The 21300-nt window shown below is 37.5% G+C and overlaps 1 long non-coding RNA gene across 6 annotated transcripts in view; it reads left to right on the top strand.

Annotated features, from left to right (window-relative positions):
- Positions 1-1817: 1817 nt before the first annotated feature.
- LOC118146391 (uncharacterized) overlaps positions 1818-21300 on the top strand; it is a 177930-nt gene continuing 158447 nt past the window's right edge. For 5 of the 6 annotated variants that reach the window (XR_008475659.2, XR_008475658.2, XR_008475656.2 and 2 more), the window contains exons 1-2: positions 1818-3137; positions 5657-5870. This is a non-coding gene — a long non-coding RNA (uncharacterized LOC118146391). The remainder of the gene's footprint in view (positions 3138-5656; positions 5871-21300) is intronic. The other variant, XR_008475654.2, reaches the window with a different exon arrangement.

Here is a 21300-nt window from a genome sequence, read left to right as displayed (position 1 = left end):
CTTAGGACTAGATCATTGTTTGGAAGCAGACTGCCAGGTTAATACTCTGTTACTGCCCTTTACCAGCTGTTGTGACTGGGCTTATTTTCTTAGTCACAGTGAGTCGATGTCCTTATTCATAAAATGGGAGCAGAACTGTATTCTCTAGTATACTCAATATACTAATAGTTGTGAAGATTAAATTAGATAATGTTTTTTAGGACCTTGCACACAGTATTTGATAAATATTGGTTATTATTTATTATTTTTGTTTCTTCAACTCTATATTATTCTCTGATCTCATTTGCTTCCTTTCATCTCTAACAGTCTTTTATACTGTAGAAGCTCTATGGTTTTTGAACACATTGAATTTCTGAAAGTTTTGTTCATATTAACTTCTCGTATGTTCAAAGTGATTAAGAGGAGTCTGACTTTGTGATCTCCAGAGGCGTCACCTCCAAATATGGGTCTGAATCAGCCCTCTGGAACTTGAAAAGTAGGGATTATTTCCTCTTCCTTGCTGGTAGGCATATTATGATATGCATTCTTTTTGCAAATAGAAGAGTTTCATTTACATTGATGGGGCGGGTCTCTCTCCTGTAACCTGATGCCCTCCAGAAGTGGGAAGGGTGACTCCTTAGCAGCAGTGACGTGTGGACTTGCCACCATCCTCACTCCTTGATGTTCCGCAGTTTCAAAAAGCCCTTGAGCTTGTGGAACCACCTATAACTTTGAACTAGTTTCATCCAGAGCTCTTTCCCTGGGCTTTGACTTTAAAGTATCACACAAACTCCCAGCTCTCTCTTAAATTGACATCAGACTTTAGATATTGATAATGCTCTTATAGATTCAAACTGTTTCTTCCCCACCACTTCTTTTGGTCTTCTCATTAAACTTTTCCTATGTGCAACTGGAGGGGTACAGCAGTAAACACAAAAGACAAAGGGCCCCCATCCTGGCCAACATGGTAAAACCCCATCTCCACTAAAATACAAAAAAATTAGCTGGGCATGGTGGCCTGTGCCTGTAGTCTCAGCTACTCAGGAGGCCGAGGCAGGGGAATTGCTTAAGCCTGGGTGGCAGAGGATGCCGTGATCTGAGATCATGCCACTGCACTACAGCCTGGGCAACAGAGCAAGACTCTGTCTAAAAAAAAAAAAAAAAAAGGCAAAGATCCCTGTGTCCTTGGAGCTTACTGTTTAGTAGCAGGAAACAGATTTATCAAAATAAGCAAGTAGATATGTAATATGTTAAATGATGATAAAATCCTGGGCAACTGAGTGAGAGCCCATCTCTACCAAATATTGAAAGATTAGCTAGGCATGGTGTACATCTGTGGTTCCAGCTACTTTGGCAGCTGAGGTGGGAGGATGGCTTGAGCCCTGGAAGTTGAGGCTTCAGTGAGCCATGGTCACACCACTGCACTTCAGCCTGTGCAACAAAGTGGAACCCTGTCTCAATAAATAAATAGTGGTAAGTTTTAAAAAGAAGAGAAGTTTAAATCAAGTGAAGATGTGGAGAGTGGAGACTGCTGGATGTTAGCCAGCAGGGAGGGCAGGGAGGGCAGGGAGAGCGGGGAGGGCAGGGAGGGCAGGGAGGGCAGGGAGGGTTCTTGTTTACAAAGGGATCTTGGAGAAGGCCTTATTGTTGAAGTAACATTTGAACTGAGAACCGAAGGCGGGGAGGGAATGAGTCATGTTGCTGTCTGGGGAAAATGTGCCCCAGACATAAGGGGCAATATTTCGTAGAAGTGGTCTTCCTTTGCTGCAGAAATGGTACAGAGGCTGGTGTGTCTGGAGTGGAGTGAACAAGGAGAGGGGATGGTAAGAGATGGGATTGTGTGTGAGCAAGTCGAGGACAGATCATACTGCATGAATTTCTCTTCACATTGAAAATCATGCCTCCTCCCTACTCATGCATCCCATGCTGACACCCTTCTCAATATATTCCATAGTTTTGATCATTGTCACCTTTGTCAGCATTGCTTTTAATACTATCTAAATGTTTTCTTTAAATGTTATTTTACCTTTCATGTGAACTAATTAAAAAAAACAGTAGAGGAAAATGATAGCTAATTCAGACATAGCAAGTATATTTAATACAGGTTAAAATGCTGGGGGTGAGGAAGAGAGGGAAAGGAATGATTATGTATCAGCTTGATGTTTCCACCACTTATTCCTCCTTGCCTTCCAAATTCCCCTCCGGAAGCATTTGCCGCCGTGATTCTAGTATATGCGTTATAAGCACTTTCAACTCAGATACAAGGAAATAAAGAATATTCATAAAAGACTCCAAAGCTTAACCTAATCACAGCAAATGAGCCTTAACCAAAGATCATTGTGGTGACCAAGATGATCCATGGCGTTCCCATCAGCTGTCGGTGAACAGGACTGCGTTCTTTTCTCTGGAATGCAGCTTTGCTCAGTCACTTTCTGCTGATGATGGGCTGGGTCTAAGAGGGAAATGGAAGGGCTGAGCAATTTTACAATTGCCTTGAGAAGGGGAAAGCAAGATGGTGAAAAACCAGCTTATGAAAACCATGTGAAAACCCACAACACTCATATAGAGACATTCTGGAGAATGCTGGCTAGGAGAAGAAGCCAAAATCGTCATTGCTGCTACGTAATACAGCTGTCATATGGTACAGAACGGGTTCCATATTGGGAAATCAAGTGAGTTATCTACCATTTTTTCCACCTATGTCACTTACTGACTTTGAGTGCCTACTTAAACCAGCCACTTCTTATATATATTTTCTTCTCTATAAGATTAGAGAATTAGATTAATTAGAGATGGTGAATGCTTAGCACATAGATGTGAATCTCCAGCTTCATGTCTACATATTGCAAATCAATCCTGGATATCTACTTCTTAAAATCTTCACAATTTTAGAGCAAAAAGGAAGTGGTACTTGAAATTAAATTTATTTAGCATATTTAGCCTAGATGATCTCTTAGGTTTCTTCTAGCTGCAGGATACCATGATGAAGTGTTTCATTCCAGGGGTCTTCTCCATGCTTTTCCCTTCTCCCCTCCCTAGGGAAGGGCTCACTGAGGTGTCCTGCTTTCCCAGGTGAATGCTATTGTTTCTCTTGAAACTGCTAAGCTCGAATATAGAGCACATGACTTCTCCTTGACCTGACTTTGCAGCAGCCAAGGGTAAGTAGACTGGGTTTGGCATACTTAAGTAGTTCTGCAGGGAAAGTCAAGATTGAACAAAATGTTGTTTACCTCTCCCAAGTCAGTATCTAATGGGACTTGAAGGAAGTTTTATGGTTTTATGAGTTTCAGGAGAGATTGAGGCCTGACAAGGAGTATCCGAGAGGCTAATTTAATACAAAACACCCCTAGCTTAGTCACTGAGCTATTCAGAACATATTAATGTGGATGGCCAGTTGGAGATACAGACTCAAAGCTCCCCTATGAGAGAAAGTCAAGCACAAGTTTCTCAGAACTTGATCATTTTTGCTGGGAAGTGTGCCTAATAGAAGAAAATGTTCTGCTGAAACCATAGAGCAGTAAAATTATAAATTCAAATTTCCCTCATATTTACCTGTGCTCTGAAAATCATCAAAGAGAAAGCTTCATTCCAAAATTAAGAGCCTAATACTGTTCATTTTAACACTGAGATTATCAATTAATGGATCACTTTTATATTTCCATATATCTGGAAAGGGCTCCAGAATGTTAGTTCTTTCTGTTGCTAGCTTGCACTTGTGGTTCCTTGTTCAGCAAATGCACTTGATGAATCACAGCTCCTAGGATCCTCACACTGGTGCATCTTCCCCTACACATTGAATTTTGCTTAGGCCAATGAGACACTGGCAAATGTGACTCAAACATAAATTGATGAGCACTTGTATATTGGGGCTTGTCCTGCCTTTACCCTGTGAAGAAGCACAAACTGAGCTTGCTTCTTTGAGGTTGAAAGACCCTAAGGAGAGAGCCACCCAGCCATCTCAGCTGTGTCACCTGAGCCCTCCTCCAGCAGCGTTTATCCATGTGAGGGTACCTGGAGTAGCAGCAGAAAAACCAGCCAGCCAACCCACGGAAATGTGGAAAGTGAAAAATGGTTGTTTTAAACCACTAGGTTTAGAGATTACTGATTATATATAAGTAGGTAACTGGTACCATTACAGTGGGCTAGCTCCGTAAGTCTAAGAAGCCTGAGTTGTCTCTTCCATCAGATGGAAATGACATTCACTCTACAGGAATATTGTGAGGATTAAATATAAAGATAAGTTTGATTACCCCTACAGTGGTCATAGAAGGTGCTAGACTTTTAAGAAATTATCTATTTTTATTACCATTTTTGCTGCCTCCATTATCTGTAGGAAGAGAAAAAGGTGAATTTGGCATCTGTCATGAAAATTTTCCATGCAAATTGTTTTAGAGGTCCATCAGGGATGATTAAATAAGATAAGAAAAGTTTTCCATGTCATAGAATACTTTTGGAAGTTGTTAATACAAGGAAAAATTGACTTCTCAGAATAATAACATTTGCCTACCTAATATTGATTTGTTTTTAAATAATTCAATGAACTATGCATTTTGACTAGCCAATAATGACTAAGAGAGACTGTGTGATGATACTGGTTTAAAACAGCATGTAACAAGCTCACAACATAATTGAGGAAAACAGCTCATTCGTTTTTGAGATGAAAAATATCACCCATCACATACCTTGATGCTGACTCAAGTTTAAATATGGCACAAATGATTTTCTACAAGACGATGTATTTGTAGAAAATGAAGTCTAATGGTGTAATTATGGAGAAAATCACAGCCCTGTTTACCAGGCATTCTAAACAAAATTTTTCAAAACACGTGCAATGGTGGTAGATCAGTATGTTTGAAAAGATGGTGTACTTTGAAGTAGCTAAAGGATCTAGAGTGGCTCAGTCCATTCAAAACAGATTTACTGCAATGGGGAACATAATTATGCCCCATGGACAGTCAAGCAGAAATAAAACAGGAAGAATATAGGATGATGAAATTACTTTGGCCCTATTCAGTATGTTGTGTAATGGGATTCTCAGGCTGTTACTGACTGAGTTGGTGAAAACTAGAAAATGTATGCAACATTACTGGAGAAATTATCAGTATAAAAACACAAAGCAGTCCAGAAGCTAGTCTGAGTCAGACTTCTGGAGAGGTTAGGAATAATTTAAACTGTTTGGATTTGAGATTTTTTTTTTTGGCTTATTTTAGCAAGTTACTGTAACCTTCTTAGGTTTAAACAATAAATCTTTTATGATAACATGTATTACAGGTTACACATTAAATTGCAATAGAACATGACAGACTTGCAAGGGTACGTGTCTTAGACTTAGAAGGTCTTATTGCTAGTTATCTTTACGTGACCTTGAGTAAGTCACCTCCTTGGGTCTTGGCCTCTACATCTTTAAAATAAAGATATTAGAAGTTATCTATCAGATATTTTTAAGCTCTTAAGATGCCTGATTTTCATTAATTTTGTGATTTAAGTTAGGCAATAGTGGTAGGCTAACTAGTGACCTCTAATGAAATTCAGGCCCTAGTCTTGGGAGCCTGTGAATCCTGACTTACATGGCAAAGGGGACTTGGCAGATGTGATGAAATTAAGCATCTTGAGAAGGGATGATTATCCTGATTATCTGGGCAGGTTCTAAATGTAATCACGAGTGTCTTTATTCGAGAATCAGAGGATGATCTGACTGCAGAAAGGGAAGTAGGAGATGTGACAACAAAAACAAGAGATGAAGTGATTCGATCGAGGAGATACAAGCAGCCTCCAGAAGCCAGGAAAAGCAGGGAAACATTCTTCTCTCAAATGTCCAGCGGGAATCAATCTTGTCGGCAACTTGACTTTAGCCCAGTTAAACTGATTTCAGACTTCCAATCTCTAGAACGGTAAGAAAATAAATGTGTATTTTTACTCCAACAAGTTTGTAGTAATTTGTTAAAATGATAACAGTAAACTAACATTGCATTGAAAAACCCGTAAGATCCAGTTTGAGATTTAAATGACTTAAATCATGGAATAGTAACCACTGGTTTAGCCATTTATTGGAGCGTATTTTGGGTACCAGCCACGAGACACATGTGAAACCCAGTGCTGTGGTTGAGATATGTTAGAGTTGTAGGATGCACTTGGCCAGGAGTAACAGAAGCTTAACCCATACGGGCTGAAACAGTACAGATGATTTTTTTTGCTTATATAACCAAAAAGTTCCAAGGCAGGCTGGAGGTCAAGAATTGTTTAACCAGGGATCAAGATCTGTTTCTCTACAATGTTCTCACCTCTGCCCTCCTTCATATCACAGTTCATACCTCAAGGTGGTAAGAACATGGCCATGTAAGGCCCTATGTGCATATATGGCAACATCCAGAGGAAGAGTGAGCACATTTCTTCTGGAATTTCTCTCAAGGATGAGGAAATACCTTTCCCAGCGAACATTCTTGCCATTATGTCTATAACCAGGGAGTGTCCTGTTATAGTCAACTTGGGCCTAGATTACCCAACTAATTCGTGTCATGAAGAATTTTATTATCTTTACACCTTTCATACCTCCAGCATAAGTACAGTTGGGGTTAGCTTTCCCTGAAGCTGTGTGCAGAAGAGATGGATGTCTAAAAGAAAAGCATGGTGCTTTTCAAAATGGGGAAATGGATTCTAGGAAGGCAACTAAAACTTTACATTGCAATGATTTTTACAAATACCATGAAATGATGAAATAAGGGAGATTCGAGTGGAATTAAAGGGTGGCAAAATATTGTAATGAAAGCTGTTCTAAAGATACCCAAAAAAAACTGTGGAAAAATGCACAAACAATATGGAAGAATGAGGAAATCTGACTGGGGTGGTTTAAGGTCACTTTCTTGGAGGAGTAATGTATAAACTGAACTTTAAAAGGTAGATGGGAGCTAGTAAGGTGAAGAAGAGGGCAGCATTTCAGGCAGGAAATAGATTGTTAAAAGCTAAAGCAGTATGAAAAGCTTAATGAGGTTTGAAAGCAGAGAGAAATTCAGTGTGGCTGAGTAAAAATTGAGGGGGAGAGGTAAAGGTGCCATGGTACATGAAGCTGGAAAACAAGTTTGAGGCTGGATGTTTGTATTAATAAATGTGTAGTGTATACATTTTACATGTATATAATGTATACATTTTATAGGTCATTATAAGGAGTTTGGTTTTCATCCCAATAACAATAGAGAGCCAAGGTTTCCATTGTCATAGGACCACAGCATAGAGAACTAACTGACAGCAGAGTAGACAAAACATTACAATTTATTGGAATTAGGCTCTAAGGAAGAGTGAGCTGGGTCAAGGACTACTTAAAAAGTATCCGGATGAGAGAAGGATCTTTAGGTAACCACAAATGAGTCTGAAGTACCCTAGGACCTGCGGTGGAGATATTCAGTGGGCTGTTGGAAAATGAAGATAAACAGATCCCATAGCAGAGGTGTCAGTCTCTCCAGCACACAGATGCGAATAAGGAGGTGAGGAGATGTAAAGAAATTTGTCTGAAGTAAGGAACAGAAAGAGCCTGAAACAAGATTCAAATCTCGATCTTCAAACCTTGTGCTCTTAAAACCTCCATGATTTGAATTGCAGAAGTTCTTTCTAGTTAAGAAACACTTGTTTGGAAGATGAAAACTGAAGCTCAAAGATGTGATTAATTCAAGGTCATAGAGTCATTAGGTGATAAAACTTGGCCTTAAGAACAGACCTTTCAATGGCAACTCTAATGCCACTTCCATCATGTGGCATTGTCTGTCTATAGCATGTTGCTTTCTAGGGATGTTGTGTTTCCCTTTATTACATACAAAAGCAAATCTGTGACTTGACTGGCTTAGTGACATTCTGCAGAGAAAAAAAAATGTCAGACTAGGCGACTTGCCTACTGCAAAAGTTCTCAATCTGGATAATTTTGATCCCCAGGATACATCTGGCAATGCCAGAGATGGTTTTCAGTGTCATAATTGGTGTGAAGGTGCTACTTAGCATCTTGTGTGTAAACGCCAGGAATGATGCCCAACATTCTGCAATACACGGGCCAGCCACCCACAACATACCTGGATTAGGATCCCAGGTCTACCTAGGTGTTTTCAATGAATTCATTCACTTTCCCTAATTTTCCTATGATAGTATCTGTCTAGTGGGCTATTGGCATAATTAAATGAGATAATCCTTATAAAGCATTTAGAATGGAGTCAGCAAGGGTTAGTTTTCTTCACTGTTAGCTATTGCCATTACAAGTGGCCATCAGAATAGGCTAAATGTAAAAACATGCTCTGTTCAAACAACCAAAATGATTTAAATGTATAGATATAAGCTTATTTTTTTTAAGATAACTGTGATGGATATTTAATTCGACTTGGCAAACAATAAACTTACTTTCTAATAATAGATTTGTTTTCTAAATAAAGAATAGAATATGGATTAGTAAAGCAGAGCCTCGAGTTTTGCTAAGTGGCGGGAGAAGGAATTGACTATTTCACTGTATAAAGCAGTAGCTGAGCTTAACCTCTCTGTGTGATTAATGAGGGATTCCTCTAGAACGGTAGGGATGGCATACCATTATGGAAAGAGATTTTGAGCTCGTAGACAAAGACTAGAGCTTCAGTTGCCAAGTGAAATGCAAAGTTTTCTCATATCTCTGGTCTCGGTTTCATACCTATAAAAATGAGAAAGTTGGATTAGATCATCTCTAAGGTTACGCTGGCGTTACCATCCAAAAACGAATCAATGATGATCTTAGCAAAGGACTGTTAAACTCAGCTCCGCCATTATGTCATTGTTGTCCTCTTACCATCATTTTAAATAAACACAGTTTATTGATCATGACTTTGGAGGCCGATGCGTGATATTTTTAGAAGGAAACTTTCTAGGAAATATTTAAAATAGTTTACTCCTAAAATTCAAGTTGTGCCCTTAGTGACACCATACTGTAAGGAAAAATCTATCTTTTCTAGATGAAGACAAGTGATTTAGACTTGTCTTAGCAGTTACAAAGGTTGCATAAATAACTGGATTGGTTATTTACCAAAATAACTTACCCTAAGGCAAGTTCAGCAAAGGGTTTTGCCCTCATTTGCATTTGTCGTCTCTTCCTTGTCCATCTCTCATGGGGTCATGCCCCATCCTGCTGTTCCCTTAAGGAAACTTTCTTAGCAATTCACGTACTTCCTGTGAGCTCTGAAGAGACATAGCTTTGGTCTGTGCCTTTGTAAATTCCCTCTCCTCTTAGTGATTTATTTTTTTTAAACTGAATTGACATAATTATACATACTCATTTTCAAAATTATCGAAAACATTGAAATGAGTAAAGAAGCAGAAAAAAAATTATCTGTAATCTCACAGCCTGGTAGCAACTGTGGTTGTAGTTGTCAGAAGATAAAATTTCAACAAATTTAGTGAAATGATCTAATTAGCTTGTATTTGCAGTTCATAATTTGGGTAGCAACTCATCTAAAAATACAGGGGTGCTATAGTGGGCAGGACAGAACAGCTGCTTTTTTATAAGGGGGCTTGAACAGGAGCAAAGTAACATCAGCATAATGCAAAAAGTAGATTAAGGTGAGGTTACTGCAGTTACTTTATTTGTGTTAAAGTAGAAGGGACTCCCTTATCATTCTGGCTAAGACTGGCCTATTTAGGAATTTGGCTAGTACCTTTGTTTCCTGAGTTTTTAGAATATCAGATACACAACACAATTTACTTTTGGTTTTGTGATATGAGACATTAGCATGAGTGACTCCATTTAGGTTTGGTCTGTTGAGGTCTAGTGCAGAAGCTCAATTCAAATTAGTGCTCTCCTATATATTTTATTTAATATAGTTTAACATTTTTAAATATTTTATGCCTTTTTTGATATAGGTGATTGAAAATATTTAAGCTTCAAGGTTTCAATTTTTTTAGCATTATACCATAAGCATTTCCCTATCCCATTAAAAAGTCCTTGACAATCTTTGACTTAACGCAGATTATTCCATTTAGGGATCATATGCTTTCTTAGTCTTCAGTTGGGGGCTTTTTTCCCCACAATTTTAAGTAGTAAAATCTAAATAACTTTGAAAACAAATCTTTACCTATATATCTTTGTTTTTTTGTTTTAAATATACGCCTAGAGTTTGAGGCTCTGGATCAAAGGGCACAACAGGATGAAAACTACTTTTTTTTTTCCCTTAAGACGGTCTCACTCTGGTGCCCAGGCTGGAGTGCAGTGGAATGACCACAGCTCACTGCAGCTTTGACCTCCTGGGCTCAGGTGATCCTCCCACCTCAGCTGCCTGATAGCTTGGACTGCAGGCATGTACCACCACACCTGGCTAATTTATTTTTCTACTTTTTTTTTTTTTTTTTTTTGAGATGGAGTTTCACTCTTATTACCCAGGCTGGAGTGCAATGGCACGATCTCGGCTCACCGCAACCTCCGCCTCCTGGGTTCAGGCAATTCTCCTGCCTCAGCCTCCTGAGTAGCTGGGATTACAGGCACGTGCCACCATGCCCAGCTAATTTTTTTTTTATATTTTTGTAGAGATGGGGTTTCACCATGTTGACCAGGATGGTCTCAATCTCTTGACCTCGTGATCCACCCACCTCGGCCTCCCAAAGTGCTGGGATTACAGGCTTGAGCCACTGTGCCCGGCCCTTATTTTTCTACTTTTTGTAGAGATAGGGAGCAATTTTTAAAGGTTAGCCAAATTGCTTTCCTAATTGTATTAACTTACAGTTCCACCAGTGTGTATGAAAATGCTTAGTTTTGTAAGTTGAGCCAGATCAAAGGAAACAGCTTTTCTAAAGAAGTATCTAGGTAAATATAGTGGCATACACCAGAGTTTTAAATTTTGAGAACAGAGTCCCAGAAAAAGAATTCTTAAAAAACAGATCATTAGCAACAAGCTTGGAGAAGTTAAATGCAGATGTTTGCCTTTCTGCTTTTATTACATAGCTGAAAGGGCAATGATTGGCTTCTTGTTTTCCCTCACCAACCTACCAGCTCCATCTCTGGTAGATTAGTAAGGGAAAATATTTGTTGATTTCAAATCGGAAGTTTATTTTCTCAAGGTGGAATTTTCCAAAAGCTGTCTTCATATTGCTGTCTAGCTCCTCATGCTGGGTCAGGGGTAAGCTAAGTTCACTAGCAGAATTAGCCAGATCAAGCCAAAGACATTAAGTGTCAGAACTCATAATTCGTAAAGCAGATGTTATTCCAATTGGTAGTATCTATAAATTATTCTATATCTTCAGTATCTTTCAGTAATGGACTTCCCGCAGATGAATAAGGAGAGTTCCTTGAGGCTATAGAAGTGCTTAATAAACCATTGGGGAAATACAGGATGATTGCCAAATGGAAACCAGCAAAATGATTCAGCCTCAGTTCTGTATCACACAGGGAGATGGAGACCACCGCAGGAGGGAAGGGGAGGGAAAAATCAACTGTAAGAACTGTGGTTCCTGGGATTGCTGAGCAGCTTTTAAACCTAAAAAGAGAATTAGGAGACACTCGCATGTTATCATGACTCCTTAAGAGTGATACCTGGAGGACTAGACTGAGAGGGAGAGAGAAACAGAATAGGAAAAATAAATATTGGGGGTAAGGTGGCAACAGAGGTGGATTTTGACTCATGTGGATTCTATTTGATTTGAGATTGTATTGAACCTCCTTCTGAAAAGGCAAGGTAGCCCACAGTTTCCAAGCCTGATAAATGCAAGGGAAGACATGTAAGGTTTTTGACCCAAAGTGGAAATCTTGGTTTCTTGAGGCCACATGAGATGTGCCAATTTGCTGGTGGGATCTAAATAGAACTTGTGTTTGTCACTACCACTCAATGTTACTCAAGGTTAACACCAGATAATCTGGATCTCATGAATCCCCATGGGTTTCACATAGTGGTATAGTCTATCATTGTAAACAGATGGCAGCTCTCCTGAGAGCATATATCCACAAAAAGGCAGCATGTTTGACATTTTAGGTAATTTCAGAATTATGAGGAAAGCCCCCAAGGGGTGCAAAAGCTAGTTGCTATGATTTGAATGTGTCCTTCAAAAAGCATGTATTGGAAACGTAATCTGTAATCCAACAATGTCAGGAGGTGAAGCTCAAAGAGAGGTGATTGGGCCAGGGGGGGTCTGCCCTCATGAATGGAGTGAATTCCTTATAAAAGGGTGAGTGTGGCCCCCTTCTCACTCTCACCCTTTCTTTGCTCCTTCACCATGAGATTTCACAGCACAAAGGCCCTTAGCAGGTGCCAGCCAGTACATTGATCTTGGACTTCCCAGCCCTGAGAACGATGAGCCAATAAATTTCTGTTTATTACAAGTTACTCAGTCTCAGCTGTTCTGTTATAGCAGCACAAAATGTATCTAGACGCTAGTAGAGTGTATAAAACACAGCTCAAGCAGTTATTATCCACTCAGAAAAAGGAAAACTGACAAATATCAAGAACATGAAAGAAAATGTTTTAGGGGAATCCGAAAAAGGAAAAGTTCTTTTTGGCTAGCATGAGCAGTGCACAACTAGGGTGGGAAGGGGACTTCAGAAGCCAGAATAGCACAAAGTGTGGTAAGTTGGAAGTGGGCTGGCTTAGTCGAAGCCTGGAAAACATTTTGGACAGAGGTTAGAAAACTGGTACAAAAGGTGGGACTTGGATGGCTGGCAGAGGATGGATTTATTAGATAATGGAGAGGAGGAAGGTTTCTAATTAAAGGGATGAGGAGATCAAACTCTGCTTATAGAAGATCAATTTGCTTAAACCCACGTTACTCAAACACTGCTGTTAGGGGGAATAAAGTCTCAATTTCCTGTGCTTTCTGATTGTTTGGTGAGGAGGAGGCAGCCAACGTAAATTATTTCACCATCTTTAGGGAACTCATTTGTAGGAAGATGTTATATAACTGAGGCTTCTCAGGTTATGCATATGAACACAGAGTAAAGAATTAGGGCAATTATTTTAAAATTGGAACTAGAAGGCTCACAGTCACTTGACATCTTGATTGTCAATGAAAAATGGTGGCTATGGCTTTCATTCCTTAATTTGATTTGGGTTGTTGGCTTGAGTCATTTAGATAATTGCTTTATTTTTCCACCTTTCCTGGCTTCTGTAGTCACAGCCCTCATGTGTCAAAATACTTAAGGGACAGGAAGAAAGCCCCTTTGCTGGTCGTGTTAGGATCTCCTTTTCCAAGCTAGACTCACTTTTGTCTGTTTCCCAGTCTAGACTTTAATCTCAGGAGAGGAACTTCAAACCTGAGCTCTGTCTAGATTGAGATTCAGCTCCTTCTCTTTTCTCAGCTCCTTTGAGGAAGTTTTGGAATGATTTCCCTTGGTAGATGCGAAGCAAAAGCTAGCAGGAACCCACTGAATCACAGGGAAATTGTCTTGATAACCTGAATACTGTTCCCTCAAAAGATGACACTCCATAGGGACTTAGATGCTCAAGATTTTTTTTTCAATGTTTATAGGTTTGTTTTACAGGGGAATAACAGAATGGGAAAATATCACTGACATCCGCTTTTCCATATGGATTACATGAGTCATTTGTCTATGTAATGAGTATGATCCCCCCAAAACACTTGAATTTAAGGATCAGTACTTTATTTTTCTTAATAAAATAAAGCCTAGTTATGACCTCCCATTCACTAGAGCCTTCAAATTTGTTGTCTCTGTTGTGTTTTAGGAAGTTTGTTCTCAGTTCATTGGGGCAGTGGCAATTCTGAAGAAATTACATGGTAGCCAGAAAAGGGGATAGTCATGGACCTTAGTTTACCTGGTCGGCAGTGTAATTCAGCCAGGTGACCCTATTATGACCATATGCCTTTTATGGGACCCTCACTACAGCAAATCTGCCCTTGCTCTGCTTTTAAGACTTGGCATTTAAAATCAATCATCCAAAGGCATCTCACATTTGCTCCCTATCTGGAAAACTGCTGGTTGGCCATGGGTCTCTGCCGGTTTTCAGAACCACTTCAAACTCTCATTCCCTTCTTGGTCTCTCTTTCCTGTCTTCTGAAGACAATACCTGTTTGCTTCTCCAGATGAGAAGGAAAGAGAGGAGAGAGTGAAAAAAAGAAATTGGTTAGTTTTAGGTTTTGGTGGATAAGATGGATTGATCAGTGCTTTTAGAAATATAATTCTTACTTCTCATGCTGGATGAGCATTGTGATATGGAATCAAAAAGAGTTCTCATTGTTGCTTGGTGAATTCACAGTAGCTTCCTCCAAATCTCTGAAACACTTTCAGTAGGTTTTCTTTTTGGTGGGGGCAGATGACAGGAATTTTGAATATTTCCTTTTAATACTTGTCTATCTTTGTTTAAAATAGCAATAAGTAAATAGCCAGGGAGAGAGTAAGGGCAGGAGGGACCTGAGAAAAAATATTAGCAATTGAGGTCTCAGGTTTTCTATAAGTTGTCATATTCCTTCCTAGCCCAGTGGGTGAGTTATTTCTAATAATTCTTTCAAGAAAAGGACTAACCCTTCATGGCTACAGGCTTTAAGCAAGGAGTTCATTCCTAGCCTCCTGAGCATGTGAAGCCTCTTTCTCATTCTCTTTTCAATTCTAAGCCGGCACCGGATCCATAGTGTTAAGACCTGGATATGACTCCCCTAATTCATGGCTTCCTGCCTCTTGATACTCTGAATTTCCGCTTTATTTTGGGTACCCAAAGAATCTCTTTCCATTTTGGCCACATATCCAACCATTATTGTGTTTTGTTGTATGCAGGACAAGTTTTTTTTTATTACAAATTCAATTTCTTTAATAGCTACAGGGTTATTGAAATTATTTACTTTCGTTTTGAGTCAGTTTTTGTAAGTTGTGCTTTTCAAGGAATTTTTCCATTTCATTTAAGTTGTTGAATTTATTGGCATATATTTGTTCTTAATTTCCCATTACTATCTGTCACTAGGGCTTGTGATATCCTCATTTTCATTTCGAATATTGTAATTTGTATTTTTTTAATTTTATTTTTTAAAAACTGTTATTGCTAGGGGATCTCAATTGTTACAGTATGATAATTTCAAGAATGAAAGTTTGAATTTTAAAATTTGCTCTATTTTCTTTTCTAAATTTCTGTTCCTTATTATTTCTTTCCTTCTACTTATTTTTGGTTTGCTCTACTTTTTTAACTTTTAAAGTAGAAACTTAAATAATTGATTTCAAGCCCCTCTTCTCTTTCCAATACAGGCATTTAAAGCTGTAAATTTCTCGCTGTGCATTGTACAACATTGTGCATCTCATGATATTTTGTTATTCGGTTGTTGTATTTTATCATTTCTCTCTTTCTTTTTTCTTTTCTTTTTCTTTCCTTTCCCTTTCTCTTTCTCTCTCTCTTCTTTCCTTTTTTGTCTTTTCCCTCCTTCCCTCTCTCTTTCTCTTTCTCTCCTCTCTCTCTCTCTCTCTCTCTCTCTCTCTCTCTCTCTCTCTCTCTCTCTCTCTCTTCCTCCCTCCCTCCCTCCCTCCCTCCCTCCCTCTCTCTCTCTCTCTCGTTTTCTGTTTCACTCTTGTTGTCCAGTCTGGAGTACAATCGCCCAGTCACTGCAATCTCTGCCTCCTGGGTTCAAGTAATTCTCTCTGCCCCAGCCTCACAAGTAGCTGAGATTACAGGCATGTGCCACCACACTGAGCTAATTTTGTATTTTTAGTAGAGACAAGCTTTCACTATCTTGACCAGGCTGGTCTCGAACTCCTGACCTTAGATGACCCACCCACCTCAGCCTCCCAAAGTGCTGGGATTACAGGCATGAGCAACCATGCCTGGTCAGTTCCTCTTATTTCTTGTGCCTCTGTGTGCTATTTATAAGTTATATTATTTAATTTCTAATCATATTAGAATTTTCTAGATTACTTACTGATTTTTCATTTAATTCTGTTGTGGTCAAAAAATATACTCTTAAGAAGCGCCTGCAACTTCACCCCAAAATATGGCTTTCTGGTATAATGAATATTTTGAATGAAAGGTCCTAAGGTATCAACAGATGCTGCAAAAGACTTTTCCCCATGTACATAAAGACCAAATGGACCCACCAAGAAGAACAATTGTTTTTTCTTCCCTCCTAGAGATCACATTATCTATTGCAGAAAAGAAGGTCTATCATACGAGAATAGACGCATTCACAAAACGCTGTCCATGTCTCAGGCTCCCTCAGTTTCCAAGAGAACCGTTTACAAATTAGTTCTCATCTACATCTATGCCTTCTCCCTAGCAATTATTTATTGCCCCTTGATGGAATTACTTATGTTTTCCCTCTGCTCTGACATAATGATATATAAGTATTTGGGCTCTGTGGGGATACTGGGTAATCATCATTCTGTGTTTCTCCCCTGTGTACATGTTAATACATTTATATGCCTTTTTTCTTACTAATTGCCATGTTGTGAGTTGATTTTTCAGTGAACCCACAAAAGATGAGATGGGGAGATACTTCCCTTGGCCCCTACACTATTTAAGGTTTCACTCTTTTGAAATTTATTGAAGGTAGTATTTTCCAGCACATGGTCTTGTTATGGTGAATGTTCTGAGTGGGTTTGAAAAGAATGTGTATTCTGCAGTGTTTGGGTGTGTCTGTGATTCTGTCATAGCTGGAAGTAGACAGAGGGAAAGTCATTTCTAAATCAGCTTAGGAAATTTACCATGAGTACTTTTCCATGTCAATAAATATTATTTAAAATATTCAAAAAAATTTATTGCAGCTTATTTAAGCATTTCCTTTTTGTTATCATTACATGACCTCTTTCTCTTCCCTTCCTTTTTTCTCTCCTCTTAGTCTTTGTTCTTTTCTTCTTTTCATCCTCTTGATAGTTTAAAAAGACATTTAGTGCATATTTATAATTTTTTTAGGGTAAAATTCCACAATAGGAATTGTTGGGTGTAAGTGTATGTTCCCTCCTGAACAACAGTCATCCGGAAAGTTACTACCTGTTCCTATTCAGAGTACATGTGTATACATTTATCTGTACTCCTACCAATAGTGAACATTTTAATTAAAAAAATTTGGCAGTCTAGAGATCTAAGAATGTTTCTAGTAGTTAAATTTGCATTTTCAATTACTAGTGAGTGTGAATACATTTTATATGTGTATTGGCCTTTAATACTTTTATAAATTATCCATGTCTTTGTTCTTTTTTGATATTTAGGCATTTCTGTTTTTCTTATTAACTTGTAAGATCTTTTTTCTGTATTAAAGCTTTTAATCATGTATCATAGACAGAGCAAATATTTCTTTTTAAGTATTTCTCTGGCAGTTTTTGAGGCATAGAAAGTTATACTCATTAAGTGATTTAATCTATTTCTCATTTTTTGGTGATTTTTATTTTGCTTATAGAAAATCTATTTCTCAAGATCAGGTTTGATTTCTCTATATTTTCTTAAGTCTGCAGTGCTTTTACTGATCCATATAGACAACATCATCTTGTTTGATATAATGATCTAATTTTGAAAAAAATTGTTAACTTTTTTCCCTACTCTATTTACTGAAGAATATTTTTTCTTCATTGACTTTTGATACTGCCTTCACAATTTATTAAATTCTGATATACTATAAAAATTTTTGCATGCTTATCTATTTGGTTCCATTGATTTTCATCAGTATATTTTTTTCTGCTAGTATAACGTGTTTTAATTGTTGTAAGTTTCAAATACTTTTTAACATATGCTGGGGCTGGCTTCCTTTTTTGTAAAGGAGAACTTGGCATGCTGTCTAATTTGAATTTGTATAATATATAATACATACACACATATTCTTTATTCAATAAGCATTTTGTTGAAAATATATATTATAATCATACTTTAATAAAAATTTAAAATTTAAATTAAAATAGTTTAAGGCAATTTGAGTTACCATATTTAATTATATTCCCCTGCCATTGCTTCCAGAGATAGTAACTATTGTGAGTATAATAAATGTTCATTTATTACATGTAAAAATAATTTAGCATACATACATATATAAATCTATAAACTATATGAGGTATCTTCAAAAAGTTCATGGAAATGAATATTATGAAAAAACTATGCATGTATTTCAAATTTTTTTGCACCAAAATAAACTCATGCTAACTTCTTATAACATGTCTGAACAGGATCTAGTTTGAGGCACTAAGAAAGGTAAGACAGTAGTTTTTAAAAAGCCCCTATCAGAATAACAGGAATTCTGCAAAAATGGAAGCAAGACCAAACATCAAATTTATGGTGAAGCTTGGGTGAAAGAATGGTGACATCACTGATGCTCTACAAAATGTTTATGAGGACAATGCCCAGAGCAGTCAGCAGCTATTTATTTATAAATGGATAACTCATTTTAAGAAGGGACAAAACAATATTGAAGATAAAACTTGCAGTGGCAGACCATTCACATCAATTTATGGGGAAAAAATTAATGTTGTCTGTGTCTTAATTGAACAAGAGATTAAGATTAACAGCACAAGCAATAGTCAAAATATAGACATCTGTATTGGTTCAGCTTACGCAATTCTGACCAGAAAATTAAAGTTGAGCGAATTTTCCACTCACGGGGTACCAAAACCGCTGTACCCAGAGCAGCTCTGCAGAGCAGAGCTTTCAACTGAAATTTTAAAGTGGGATCAAGATCCTGAAGCATTTCCCCAAAGAACTGTAATGGGAGTTAAAACATAGCCTCGTCATTACAATCCTGAAGACAAAGCACAATCAAAGCGATGCCTACCAAAAGGTGAAAGTGCTTCAGTCAAACCCAAAGCTGACTGATCAGGAGCAAAGTTCACGGCCACAGTTTTTAGGGATGCTCAAGGCATTTTGCTTAACTTCAGGAGGGCTAAAGGACAGTAACACCTGCTTATTATGAGTGTTTTGAGAAAGTTAGTGAAAGCTTTAGCAGAAAAATACCCAGGAACACTTTATCAGAGTCCCTCTCCACCATGACAATGCTCCTGCTCATTTCTCTCATGTAACTAAAAAATTTTGCAGGAGTTTCAGTGGGAAATCATTAGGCATCCATCCACCTTACAGTCCTGATTTGGCTCCTTCTGACTGCCTTTTGTCTTTTAATCTTAAAAAGTCTGTAAAGGGCACCCATTTTACTTTGTCAGTTAATAGTTTAAAAAAACTATATCGACATAGTTAAATTCCCAGGACCCTCAGTTCTTTAGAGATGGACTAAATGGCATCAGGACACTTAAAAAGTGTCTTGAACTTGAGGAGCATATCTTGAAAAATAAAATTATATATTTTATTTTTGTAATTTAATTTAATTTTTCCATGAACTTTGAAGTCCCTTTGTATATGGTAAACTTTTTAGTACTTTTAAAGTTAACCCAAATTGTATCCACTGTGTATGTTGTACTATTTTTTTATTTATTCACTATCATTAAGTTTTTAACAACTACTCATTGATATGTATGCAGGCCTAGATCATCTTAACAACTGTATAGTATAAAACGTTATTATTTTTAATATTTTCTTTATTTGTGTACGTTTGTTTCAGTTTGTTTATAATTACAAACAATAGCACAATGAATGCCCACTCATAAGTTCCCTATATTCATACTCAGTTATTTTAGGGTATATATCTGGAAGTAAGTATCAGGCCACAGAGTGTGAAATTTTAAATTTCATAGATATTGCCAAGTTGATCTCCAATGTGACTCTGTTGAGTTGACTTTTTATTAGTAGAAGGCCATTACTCAAACCCTCATTAACCTTCTCCATTATCAGACTTACATATTGGCATTGTGAGTGAAAAATAATATTATTCTTTTAATTTGCATTTCGCTAGTTATTAGCAAAGTTGAACACCTTTTTATATGCTTATTGGCTACTCATATGTCCATTTCTGTGAATTGCTTATTCATATTTCTTTCCCACATTTATTTTGAGTTATTTGATTTTATTCTTAATGTCTAAGATTTCCTTAGCTATTCTGGATATATTTCTATTCTTACATTGAAAGGTTTTCTACTGCTCTGTTGTTTGGCACTTAGCCAGCTTAGAGGTGTAATTTTTCATAATGAGAGTTTTAATTTTGATGTAGTCACTTTATACCTTCATGGTAAATGCTTAGTATGTTTTAAAAAATTTGTAACTGCCAGAAATTCTATACATAGCCTGTATTGTCCATTATAAGAATTTCAAATAATTATTTTAATTTTATTTTAAAAAGGTACCAGTAAATTATTTTTTGCATTTTATCTTATATAGGACTTTTTTTTGTACTAGAAAGCCATTGAGTAGTCTATTTCTCATTTTCCCCGTTGATTTGTGATAGCACCTCTATTATATACTATTTATGATTATGTATAAGTTTGTTTCTGAGTTCTCTGTTCTAGTCATCTATTTATTTCTGTACCAACTTCACACACTTTTAATCACCTTAGCATAGAGCAAGTCTTAGTATCTGGTAGGGAAAGGTCCTTCCTGTTACTCTTTTACAAAACTGTTTTAGCTCATTTATTCCTCCATTCATATGAAGTTCAGAATATGTTTGTCATATTTTGTATTGCACTGACTTCAAAAGGTATTAGCATTGACTTGGGGTGGCCGGCAAAATACTAGGGAAATATTAGGGAAAGTTATAAATTTAGTCCTAAACTTTTTGGAAGGCCAGAAAGTTTTAATGGAACAGGCTGAACGCAGCCAGTTCTTAAGTTAGAACTTTAAGTTATAGGGTGAAGATTAGAATAATAAAAGCTTCCCCAGTTAAGTCTGTTTACCCCACATTCCTTTGTCCCTACTCTAATTTGTTTACCCAAGTAAACTTTCTGCTGGATGGTCCTCTCAGGGGGATGTGAATGGGGAATTACCCTTCACTGGTGTTTATTCTGGGCCCCCAAAACCAAGACCTTTTATCATTCGTAAAACCATTCTTTTAATCATGTTAATTATCCACAAGTGTGTTGACTTAGAACCTCTGTTATTAAATCTATACTGAATAAACGCAAGGAAGAATAGGGAGTCCTGGTCGGTTAGCTGCAGTTGCCCTCTGAAAGCAGCTGATGATCTCACTAGCCCACTCAAATTCATTGTACTCTAGTATGTGATACTGTCTTTCACTCATCCACTGCTTTGTCAGGGTCTGCAGGACAGACCTCAGCAGGTGGTGATCTACATCTCAAAAGATTAATTAGGGGTTAAATAACATATTAAGTCTTCAGCTTAAGTAACAAAATGTGACTCATACTTTGTTCAAATTTATTCAACTTCAATTAAGTTTAACAAGTTTCTCCATAAAGTTTATAATTTGTTTTTAGCTTTACTCCTAGTAACCTTATAATTTTTAAATGGTATATTTTCTTCCATCAAATGTTATGGAATTTGGTTGATCCTAGTATGATGAAATGCTGATGTTTTAATTAATTTCATTGTT

This window comes from Callithrix jacchus, chromosome 12 (assembly GCF_049354715.1).
Source record: "Callithrix jacchus isolate 240 chromosome 12, calJac240_pri, whole genome shotgun sequence".
Taxonomy (NCBI): Eukaryota; Metazoa; Chordata; class Mammalia; order Primates; family Cebidae; genus Callithrix; species Callithrix jacchus.
The sequence above is the reverse complement of the archived record's forward strand: the minus strand, read 5'-3'. Positions and strand labels throughout refer to the sequence as shown.